This window comes from Leopardus geoffroyi, chromosome D3 (genome assembly GCF_018350155.1).
Source record: "Leopardus geoffroyi isolate Oge1 chromosome D3, O.geoffroyi_Oge1_pat1.0, whole genome shotgun sequence".
Taxonomy (NCBI): Eukaryota; Metazoa; Chordata; class Mammalia; order Carnivora; family Felidae; genus Leopardus; species Leopardus geoffroyi.
Window position 1 is genome coordinate 17,415,276 of NC_059339.1, and position 11,324 is coordinate 17,426,599.

The 11,324-nt window shown below is 50.5% G+C and overlaps 1 long non-coding RNA gene across 1 annotated transcript; it reads left to right on the forward strand.

Annotated features, from left to right (window-relative positions):
• Positions 1 to 485: 485 nt before the first annotated feature.
• On the forward strand, positions 486 to 10,861 carry LOC123588024. Its single transcript, XR_006707657.1, has 4 exons — positions 486 to 634; positions 4,961 to 5,312; positions 8,865 to 9,011; positions 9,804 to 10,861. It is a non-coding gene; the product is annotated as an uncharacterized LOC123588024 (long non-coding RNA).
• The last annotated feature ends 463 nt before the right edge of the window (positions 10,862 to 11,324 follow it).

The window sequence follows — 11,324 nt, forward strand, 5'->3', positions numbered from 1 at the left end:
GGCTTCCCATCAGTCCCCGCGCGGCAGATGATTGGTTCAAGCTAATCCCGGCCGTACGATTCTCTTGCGGATAATTGGTTGAGGAGTTAGCATGTGACCCAGTTCTGCCCAATGAGAAGTGAGGGAAAAATCTGTCCGTGGCCTTTGAGAAACTTTCCCTCACGACTAAGAAGGAGCTGGAGGAAGGGGTGGGTGCTGCTCCCCAGCGTTTGCAGTACATGCAGGTGTGACAGCCGCACTTTTGACAGCCACCTTGCCACGTGCCGCAAGGTAAGAGATGAAACTCGCTCCGGCAATGGCAGAATGGAGAGATGGGGACTATATCCTCCCTGATATCATTGAGCTGCTAAGTCTTTTTTTTTTTTTTTTATGTTTTTATTTATTTTTGAAGGACACAGAGAGACAGAGCATGAGCAGGGGAGGAGCAGAGAGAGAGGGAGACACAGAATCCGAAGCAGGCTCCAGGCTCCGAGCTGTCCGCACAGAGCCCGACGCGGGGCTCCAACTCACGAACCATGAGACCATGACCTGAGCCGAAGTCGGCCGCCCAACGACTGAGCCACCCAGGCCCCCCGAGCTGCCAAGTCTTTTAAGTGCAAAGGCCACTCTATCCTTGGACTTCCCACTCTGCGGGGTAAGAGGTGTCCTCCAGGATAGGTGGGGGTTTCTGTTATCTGCATCCCAAGGCTTCCTACTTAATGCTGCAGTATTATTGTAGAAACTTGATTTATCTATAAAGGAGCAGGCGTGGAGAAGTGGGTTAAGTTGTCAGCTGGGAAACACCGGAATTAGGTTGTGAACCCAGGACTCTCTGCCTCCAGCCGTCTGTCCGCATAGGTGACCTTATAGCCCTATATGCCTCTGAGAATGCTCATAACAGATGTTAAGCATCCAGTAAGGGCCGAGCTGGATACTGAGGGGGTAGGGAGCTCATGCCCAGAGAGAATGGTGAAGATCCTATCAGAAGAGCAGAACACGGGGGTGCCTGGGTGGTTCAGTCAAGTTGAGCATCGGACTTCGGTCCAGGTCATGATCTCGCAGTTCTTGAGTTGGAGCCCCACATGGGGCTTGCTGCTCTGAGTGCATAGCCTGCTTCCGATCTTCTGTCCCCCTCTCTCTGTGCCTCCCCCCCGCTCATGTTCTCTCTCTCTCAAAAATAAACAAAACATTTAAAAAATTTAAAAAAGAAAGGAAGAGCAGAACATGACAGGTGGGGGGTAGGGCCACACATGCTTTGCTAGTGCTGGGCTACAACCCCTCTCCCATCCCCCGTACCGTCCACAGCAAACGGCGGCATTACCTAGGATCATTTGGTCCAGTGGAAAGCACTCCCATTTCACATTCAGATTAGACCTGGGTTCGAATCCTGCCTCTGCTACTCCTTAGCGCTGTGACACTGGGTATGTCCCACCACCTCTGAGTCCGTTACCTTGTGGTTCTGAGGATTGGACATGATGAATGCACATTGCCGGGCACTTGGAAGATGCTCAAACGAATGATAACTATGAGGACGCTTATGGCAGGATTATTACGAACTTTGAGAATCACACCGCAAAAGGAGTGCAGTTCTAATGGCAGGAAGACCCAGGTCCTAGTCCCAGCTCTGCCATGATGAGCTGTGTGACGTCAAGCCATCCCTGCCCTCTCTGGCCCATTTACTTGCTCCCGTCTGTAGAATGATGGGGTTTGGCTTGCCCAATTGTTTTCAAACTCTGTTCCATGGAGCTCTAGAGATTCACTGGCTCCGTAACGAGGAAGGGGCCCAGTAGCAGGAATGGGACGCCCCCCGCCCTGCCCCGCTTCAACCCCACGGTTCTTTTGTTATTTCTTTCATGGGACTGCGTTTTCTGGAAGATGCTCTTTGAAGAGAGGCTTCTGTTGCTTTAATTTCAAAAAAGAAGAAGAAAAAGGCAGCCTGAAATACTCCAGATTAGATTACTAAATTCCTTCCATTTATTCAGTGGTTGACAGTGTGAACTTTGGAGTTCAACCCACCCGATTTGAAGGATGACTCTGACATTATCTACCTTCGTTAACTTGGGGAAGCAAATAATTTCCTGAGCCAGTTTCTAATCATCTACCAGCCATTCCTGGGAGTCTCTTTCCCCTCATCTCTGCCAGCAGGAGGTGTTATAGCTCTTTAAAATGTTTGCCAGTTCAATGGGTACAAAATGGTGTTTCATCGTCACTTTAACTTGCATTTCCCTAACTTGTAGAGAATTTAAGCATGTTTGCCTGTATTTATTTGTTGGCCACTCAGATTTCTTCCGTGAATTCTCATCCTTTGTTCATTTTTCTATTGGATCATTTGTCATTTGTTAATTTGTGAGAGCTCTTTACTATAGCGTGGACATTACCCTAATACGGTATGGATTTTATCTTTTACCTGCGTTACGGCTTTTTTCTAGAACGATCACTCGTCCTTTTTTTTTTTTTTTTTTCAATCCTATAATAATGATTCCCCCACTGCACTGTCTTGTGAGGATTAAAGCACGAGTTGAGTTCCTGGTATGTGGTTCGGTAAATTATTTTTATTACTTACAAGCTTTGGTGCGGGTACAGGATTCTGGAGTTCTCCCAATGTGTGTGTGCTAAAATGCCATTGGCCGAAGCAAGTCACATGGTTGAGCCGAGAAAGAGAGAGGAAGCACCGTGGTCACGTGGGCAAGGATGTGGGCATGGGGAGGGATAAGAATTGCGGCCACCGTTGCAATCTGCCACCATGGTCGGGCACAGAGATCAAGACTGCAGGTTGTGGACACGGAAAGTCCTGGATTCTGGCACCTCTGGCTGCTGAGATTGCCACACCTCCCCCATGGCCGCCTTAGCTTGCCTATACCAGAGCCGTTTTCCCACAAGCCTTTGTTGTCAGCCAGCTGCGGCCGCCAGAAATCTCTTTTCAGCGTTGCCTTCCAGCTGCTAATACCCTCTTTCTCTTTCAAGGATATTTGCATTAAAAGATCCTTGCTGCCTTTTCTGCTGACCAGGGAACACATGCTCAGTGCACGGTGATCCAGCAATATGGATAGAGATCCAGCTCCGTAACTCTGCTCTGAGTGGAGACTTTCCTCTGTTCACATGTTCTTCCAGACGGTGCTTCTGTGCCTGAGATCTCTTCTCTTTGTCAAATACGGGCTCACGCTTTACACGCGTACCCTTTGCACTTAACAATAGCGTGAGTGCTCTCCTGTGAAGAGTGTGGTCAGTGGCTAGGGCTTCAGAATGGCCTAGAAAGGAGAATATCAAAATGCAGATTCCCACACCTCATTCCTAAAGGGTCCATTTTGAAAGGTCTGAAGGGAGTCCAGGAACCCGTGTTTTTAACTAACTGTAGATCCACAGGCCAGGTGACACTTGAATAATGCAGGGGTCGGGGCACCGTGCACAGTCTAAATTCCACAGATAACTTTTGACTTCCCCAAAATTTATTTATTTTTTATCTATAATTTTTTTTTTCTGTTTATTCATTTTTGAGAGACAGAGACAGAGCACGAGCAGGGGAGGGGGCAGAGAGAGAGAGAGAGAGAGAGAGGAGACACAGAATCCGAAGCAGGCTCCAGGCTCCGAGCTGTCAGCACAGAGCCCAACGCGGCGCTCGAACTCACGGACCGTGAGATCATGACCTGAGCTGAAGTTGGACACTTAACTGACTGGGCCACCCAGGCGCTCTGACTCCCCCCAAATTTAAATACTAATAGCTTACTCTTGTCCAAAACTCTTACTGACCACACAGCACACATGTTGTATATTATATGGATTATATACTGTATTCTTACAATAACGTAAGTTAGAGAAAAGAAAATGGTATTAAGAAGATCATAAGGCAGAGAAAACACATTTACAGAACCATACTGTATTTATTGAAACACAATCCATGTAGGGGCACCAGGTGGCTCAGTCGGTTAAACGTCCGACTCTTGGTTTCAGCTCAGGTCATGCTCGTGTGGTTTCATGAGTTCGAGCCTGCATCGGGCTCTGTGCAGGCAGTGCAGGGCCCGCTTGGGATTCTCTCTCTCTCCCTCTCTCTCTCTCTGCCCCTTCCCCCTCAACCTGTCTCTCTCAAAATAAATAAATAAAACTCAAAAAAAAAATCCATGTATACGTGGGCCCACACAGTTCAAACCCCTGTTGTTGAAGGTCAACTACATTTGTATTTTAATAGGACCTCCTTGCCTGGTGCTAATTTTGGGTAACAGTGGGGGGAGGAAAGACATGCCCGAGGACACCTGCCTTTCCCAGAGGAAGGAGCCTACACTGCCTTCAAGCCACAATTTCTTTGCCAGCCGCCCAGGTATGGCTCCCTAAGCAACCAGGGAACCATTAACCCGAGGTCTGATACTTCCCAGCTTCATGTCCTTACCAAGCGACCACCTCTCTGAGCCTCAGTCGGCTCATCTGTAACATGGGAATCCTACTGAGTGTCAGGGCCGTCGAGAGAGAGGCAGTGACTTCACACGTGTAACAACACCCGCTTGGGGGTTGGGCTCTGGGTAGATCTTCCAGAAACAGCATCTCCCTTCCCCCTCATGAGATGAGCAGAGCAGGGACTCACTGGCCGGCTTGGGGGAAAGCCAGAGAGTCCCCGAGGGGGAGCAGCAGCCACACCAGGTGTCTTGACGAATTAATTATGGGAAATTAGGGCAAGTCAGGTTTCCGCCTCCAGGAATCTCATGTTAAGGTCGGGAGGATAGTGTGGGATTTTAATCATTCTCCAGGGGCTGGAGACGAGAAAGGCTCTTCCTGCCGGGACAGATGATAAGTAGGGGAACCAATCAAAATATGCAAATACAGCTGAGGAAGAGGCTGGGGACACCTCCAGAGAGTGCCAAGGCCTTTTCTGGATGTTTGCTGGCTGGGGACTCTTAACCCAGCGTACAAACCTGAGAGAGGCATTCGTAACTCCTGACCTCAATTCTCTACCCTTCCCCGTCTCCTCTCCTTTTCCGATGTGACTTTGCAGCGGCTGCCATTAAGAAGTGGAATCTGTTTCCTTAAAAGGCCTTGAACCTGGGCTAGCCCTGGCACTTGTTTTGACCTCCAGCATATGGCAGAAGTCGATATGGTGGCTCCCAGCACGGGGGTCACGAGGACTGGGATACTTCCCACCCTCTGTTTTGGAATCTTGATCGACCACCGTGAGGACCAGCCTGAGCTAGACTTCTAGAGGATGGGAGACCCCCGGGTGACCCCCAAGTATGTAAGAAAGCTCAACCCAGCCCAGCCAGTGGAGCCACCGACACGACTCCAGCTGTCCTCGGACCCATCAGTGAGCCCAGCTGGGGCCAGAAGAACCTCCGGCTGACCTGCAGACAGTGAGCAAAATAATCGTTTATGGTTTTAAGCCAGGAGCTTTGGAGTAGTTCCTTAGGCGGCAATAGCTAACCGATAACAGTGTATGTGTGATATAATGATGTAAGAATAATAAAATCGTAGGAAGAACGATCACATAACCACATCGCCAAGGACTGTGCAGGTGATGCTCCCTGTCTCTATTTGTATCGGTATTTAATGATCACAACGACCCATCTCATCCGACGGGGGAGGGAACTCAGGCTTGGTACAGGTTTGTCTTAATTGTCTGTCGTCAGAGGTCAGGATTGGAACTTAGCTCTCTCTGACTCCAGAGTTTGCCTTGTACTGTCTCCTAAGGGCACCGACTAATCCACAGAGAAGCTGTTCCCAGGGCAAGGCCAGGTTCCCCAGGCGGCCCGGAAGGCCCCCCCACCCCATGACCTAGTTCCCCCTTTTGATGCTTCTCCAAAACCATCCATACCTTTGCCCAAGCCATTCTCTCTCCCTGGGGTTGACCTTCCTTTCTTTTCTACCCAAAAAACTCTTATGCGACCTTCAAGACCCAGCTCTGTCTCACTCTTATTGACTCTTAGATACAAGTCATAAAAAGTCCCTTTTTCAAATAGGCACAGCCCCGAAGCACAGTTGATGTCCCACATGAATGGAACTCCAGAGGTGAGGGAGGAAGGAGAGTCCCAGTGTGGTTGAGACAGCTGTTCTGTGGTGTTCTCGAGGGTCCCCCATCCCTGCCATGTCTTTGCTCTGTCAGCTGCCCTCACAGCGGGTTGCAGGAGAGCGGCTGTAGACCTGGCTTTGCATCCAGACCCAGCCACGTCCAGAGAAATCAGAGGGTTATTTCTTTTTTTTTTTTTTTTCAACGTTTATTTATTTTTGGGACAGAGAGAGACAGAGCATGAACGGGGGAGGGGCAGAGAGAGAGGGAGACACAGAATCGGAAACAGGCTCCAGGCTCCGAGCCATCAGCCCAGAGCCCGATGCGGGGCTCGAACTCACGGACCGCGAGATCGTGACCTGGCTGAAGTCGGGCGCTTAACCGACTGCGCCACCCAGGCGCCCCAGGGTTATTTCTTTTTAACCTTGTGTCTCATTTTGAGAGTCAAGGAGGCCCCTCCGTGCAGCCTCCAGGCAGATTTCCCTCAAGTCTCCTTGGCCAGGACTGGGTCATGTGTCCTTCTCTGAGCCAATCGCTGGCAGGAATAGGACTGTATCGCTATCATTGACTTTGACACATCCAGTCATCCCTGATGGGTCAACCACCATGGCCATGAGCCATGTCCTCAGGAAGTTGCCTTTGACTCTTGAGGCTGGAGCAGGTGCCTCCATTGGGGTTCTCAGAGCTTGCCAACCTTGCCCATTATAGCACAGCAGGGCCCCTAGAACATGGCCTCCTCCAGCACAGCTGGGGTCGCCGTGTGTTACAGGGGCTGCTTCTTTGGTAAGGCATCCCCTCTAACTTAGCTCTATCATCCTCGTCCGTTGTCTCCTGCACAACCCCCCCCCCCCAATGCTCCCACGCTTAGAATTACTTACCCGACATCCTGCGTCAAATATGAACTTCATGACAGCAGGTGTTGTTACTGCCTCCTTTGCTGTATTGTCAGCCCCCAGCAGAGTCCCTGTCCCACTAAAGTGCCCAATAAATATTTGTTTTGCCCGTGGCTTATTTGCTAAGACTGGAACTCTGGATCAATGCAGGAGAAGGAGCTGCAAGAGAAATATTGGGGTGTCACCTTCAAGGGCACCTTTGTGCAGATTTCCACCCGGAATGGCTTGAGCCTCAGCTGGATGCCCACTGAGGCTTCACCAGCCACACGGCACCATCACTTTCATGGCCCCGAATAATAGTCAACAACTGCGGGTGTACGTGGCTCACAAAGGGTCTGCCCACATGTTAGCCCTCTGATCCTTACGGCAACTCCCAGAGCCATGTGGGAACCTCATTTTGTAGATGACTCCTGCAAGGGTAAAGGGACGCACAGAGGCTGGGCTGTTAATTGCCGGGGCTGAGATTTGCGTACTGAGTCTGCGTGGATTTCAAACTGGTGCTCTCTCTGATTCATAAAAAAACACCAATGGGTTTCCAGCTTCCAACTCTGGTACCGTCTAGGTGGCTGTCCTTGGGATAACACGTAACTGTTGACCACTGCCTGTATGATTTTGTGGAAGAAGCATTTTTTTTTCTCCCTTACAATAGCAAAGAAATTTTATTAAACAGGGTGTTTTGTACTGTTATCCAGCAAATATTCACTCTCCCCTCCCTGGTCAATGAGGAGAGTGCATTTCCTCGGCCCATGGATGTGGGGCTTGGCAATGTGGATTGATTTGGCCAAAGGAACGTGGGCAGAAGTGATGGTGTGCTAGTTCTAGGCAGTGGCCTCAGGAATGGCAAGTTTCTGCCAGTTCTTGCTCTCCCTAAGAGAACAGCATTTCCAGATAGGAGCTTCTCCTTCACCCTGGGGCCCAACAGAGAAGACACATGGGGCAGACCCAATTCTGACCCGTACCCTTCAGACATATATAAGTGAAAAGTAACTCTGTTGGAGCCCACTGAGATTTGGGGGGATGTTTGTCACACGGCTTTATCATAGCAAAAGCTGACTAATACACTCTGTTCCTGGATTATGCAAAGCCTTTTCCATGCATTAGCTTATTCGGTCCTCACAACAATCTCCAAGGGGAGTACTATCACATTTCTGCTGATCTATGACTCCTTTTGTCCATCCCTGCATCAGCAGAGCCTAGGGCACTGTGTGGCACATGGTGTAGAGACAGTTTTTTAGAGAACATTTTTAGATGAGTTAATAAAGTCAAGGTAGGAACTGTGTGGCACTTTCCTGCTTTGTGGCCAATACCTGATTGATAATAATGAACTGCTATGCAGCAGGCACTGCTGACGTTGGTTTAAATAAGAAATTATCCCACCAAATAGTTACCAAGCATCTACTTCAATCCAGCATTGTTCTAGATGCTGGAAATAGAGCAGTGAACAAAAGAGACCAAACCCCTGCCTTCCTGGGGCTGAAAATCTACCCGGGGCGAGATAGAAAACAAATAAAATATACATAAACCCACGATACAATATAGTCAGTAATAAATGTCATGAAAAAATAAATCGGAGCCAGGAAAGGAGATGAAGAGGGACGAGGGTAGTGTTATGGTTTCTAACCAGGCGAGGAGGGAGGGTCTCTTGGAAGGGGTGGCTTCTGAACAAAGACTTGGAAAAGGTGACTGAGAGGCATGAATGTCTGGGGGGGCGGAGACTGACCGGTGGAAATAACAATTATTAATCCATTTGATGGATGACTAAATGGGCTTGGAAGGATAAAATTGCTTGCCCATCGTCAGATGGCAAGTGGCAGAGCTGGGACTTGGGCCAGTTTTCTGGACCCAGGTAACCCGACTCCAGTGCCTGTGCCCTTAACCACTTAATAGAGGGTCTTAATGGGGCGGGGGGTGGGGGGGCTCTGACCTAGCGGTGGGTCTGGGAATCCTTGCGCTGATCCCAGGGCCTCCACCCTGTGCCCTGAGTCGTATCTTCATCTGCCTTTCAGCTGATGACAGTGGGAAACCACTTGGGTTCCTGATGGATTCAGTGCTCTCCAAATGCTCTGTCGTATTAGCCGTGGAAATGGGCTTTGTCTTGTCCAGGAGTCATCGCTTGATGAAATGAACAGGCACTCAACCTCCCGAAGCCAAAGGTGATTTAAAAACATTGCAAGAGCCAGCCTTAGATGAGGCTTATGCAAACAATCTCTTTCATTTGTTGGGAGGCGGGGGGCCGGGGTGGGGGTTCTTGTGGCCCCCCCGGGGCCCTGGGTTCCCTCCGTAGGCAGCTGGTAGGTCAGCGTCCACCACCTGCCCCAGGATCCTCTGCTGCTGGTGCCTGGGACCGAGGTTAACCTGGAGAGGAGAGATAGGGTCCAGATGCTGTCTCCCGTCTGCCAGTGGGCAGAGGCGGAGAACACGGCTCCTCTGGGTTGCCACACCCCAGCATGGTGCCCAGTACACGGTCAACACTCAGTATAGATTTCGGGTCAAAAAACTTCTGCTTGGCACAGTTTCTCAGAAGACAAAGCAGATGCAGCCAAAAGAAACCCAAGCAATGGATTCCAAGGCCAGGGACTGAAGATGTGTCCCTGGGGGGGGGGGGGGGGTGCCTTCAATGAGCCTGGACAACTAAGAGCCTGGCTCCTTAAAAAAGAGACCCCTTAGGCTTCCCCTTTAGGAGTCTCAGGGGGCCTCCTAGGTTGAATGTCCCCATAAGAGACACTGAGAGAAGAAGCAGATCCTTGGGGACAGGAGTAGGAGAGGGTTGGGAGCCGGGGAGGGAAGGAAACCAGCACAGCCTGTGTTAATAAGCTGGTAAGGGCCGTGGGCAGCCCCACTGGGGGACTCTGGGGCAGACAGGGTATAATGTGCCCAGAGTCGTCCTACCCCAGGACAAGCACCCGGTGCATTTACCCACTTAGTCTCAATTGCCAATTCCCCAGCTCTTACGGCTGAGACCCAGGCTCGCACAAGAAATTACTGCCCTTTAAGAGAATGACGAGTGCACGGGAGTATGGGCCAGACATCGACAGCAGCAGCCACAGAGGGTCTGAGGGTCTCCTCCCCGCACCATGAATGCAGTCCCAGTGGAGAACATCTCTGATCTCCGGAAAAGCCCTGCCCATAGGTGGGGAGAGAATGAACTTTGGAACCATGCGTCCTGGGCTCAAATCCCAGCTCTTGGAGGCTCACCGTCTACTTTCTCTGCTGCCGAAGACGGTTTACACCCAGCAAAGGGAGATCTCAGAAAAGGCTGAGCCTGAGTGGAGGGTGTGGAGGTGGCCTGGTTATTCTTAGCAAGGAACGAAGAGAGGCAAAAGATGCTTTGGGCTGCCAGGGCCGCATAGCACCTTTCAGAGGGAGCAGCCAGACCACAGTCCTTCCTGGCTCGCCAAGTTTGGTTGGAAATTCTTTCCACCCCAGGCAGCGGGGAATTCAGGGAATTCGGGGTGGGCCTGCCAGGGCCTTCAGAGACCCTTAAATAAAATTTCTCAGCTCTGGTGTCAGAACAGTGGTCAGACGTGATGAGGGCTGTTCGAACAGCCGGGCCTGGCAAGCAGGACCCCGGAGGCTGGGCTCCTGGCCCATCTGTAGTTTTCCTTCCCATCTGAAAGCTTTGATTCATGCAAGGGCTGGCCCAAGGAGGGTGAGGGGAACTGAAAAGGTACGTGTCCTCAGAACCAAGGAAGAGGGAAGGACATTGCCACCACCTTGCTGACGCCCCGGCTTTCAAAGGTTCAGGAAGGGCTGAATGGCATGGAGACCATTGGCTTTTTGGTCCAAACTGTTGTTGCCCTCCAGGAGAGAACAAAAGTCCTTTTCTAGGGCACAGACTCTGTGGGTAAGACAGAGAGTAAGGGGTGAGAGCACAGCCTCTGGACTCAAAAGAGTCCCATCTCTGTCACTAAGAAGCTGTGTAGCACTGGGCAGGTCATTTAAGATGTAAAATTAAAAGGGCACCTCACTAAAAGGGAGTCAGGAGGCCAGAAGGGAGTCTGGGGGGAGGGGGAGAGTATCACTCAATTATCAATTTTTTTTAATTTTTTTATTATTTTTTTTTTATTTTTGGGACAGAGAGAGACAGAACATGAACGGGGGAGGGGCAGAGTGAGAGGGAGACACAGAATCGGAAACAGGCTCCAGGCTCTGAGCCATCAGCCCAGAGCCCGACGCGGGGCTCGAACTCACGGACCGGGAGATCGCGACCTGGCTGAAGTCGGACGCTTAACCGACTGCGCCACCCAGGCGCCCCACTCAATTATCAATTTTAAGAAGAATTGTCAATTACAGACTCCCAACAGAATTCAGGCAATTATCATCAATTACAGGCCCCAACAGGGAGAGATGTACATCACATCCCCTGTAAGAAATCAACTACCCCAGCAACTCAGCTAGTGAGAAACTGTCAGTCCCGAACTCTTGCTTTGTTTAAGGGCCTTTCATGCAAAACAACCCGACTAACT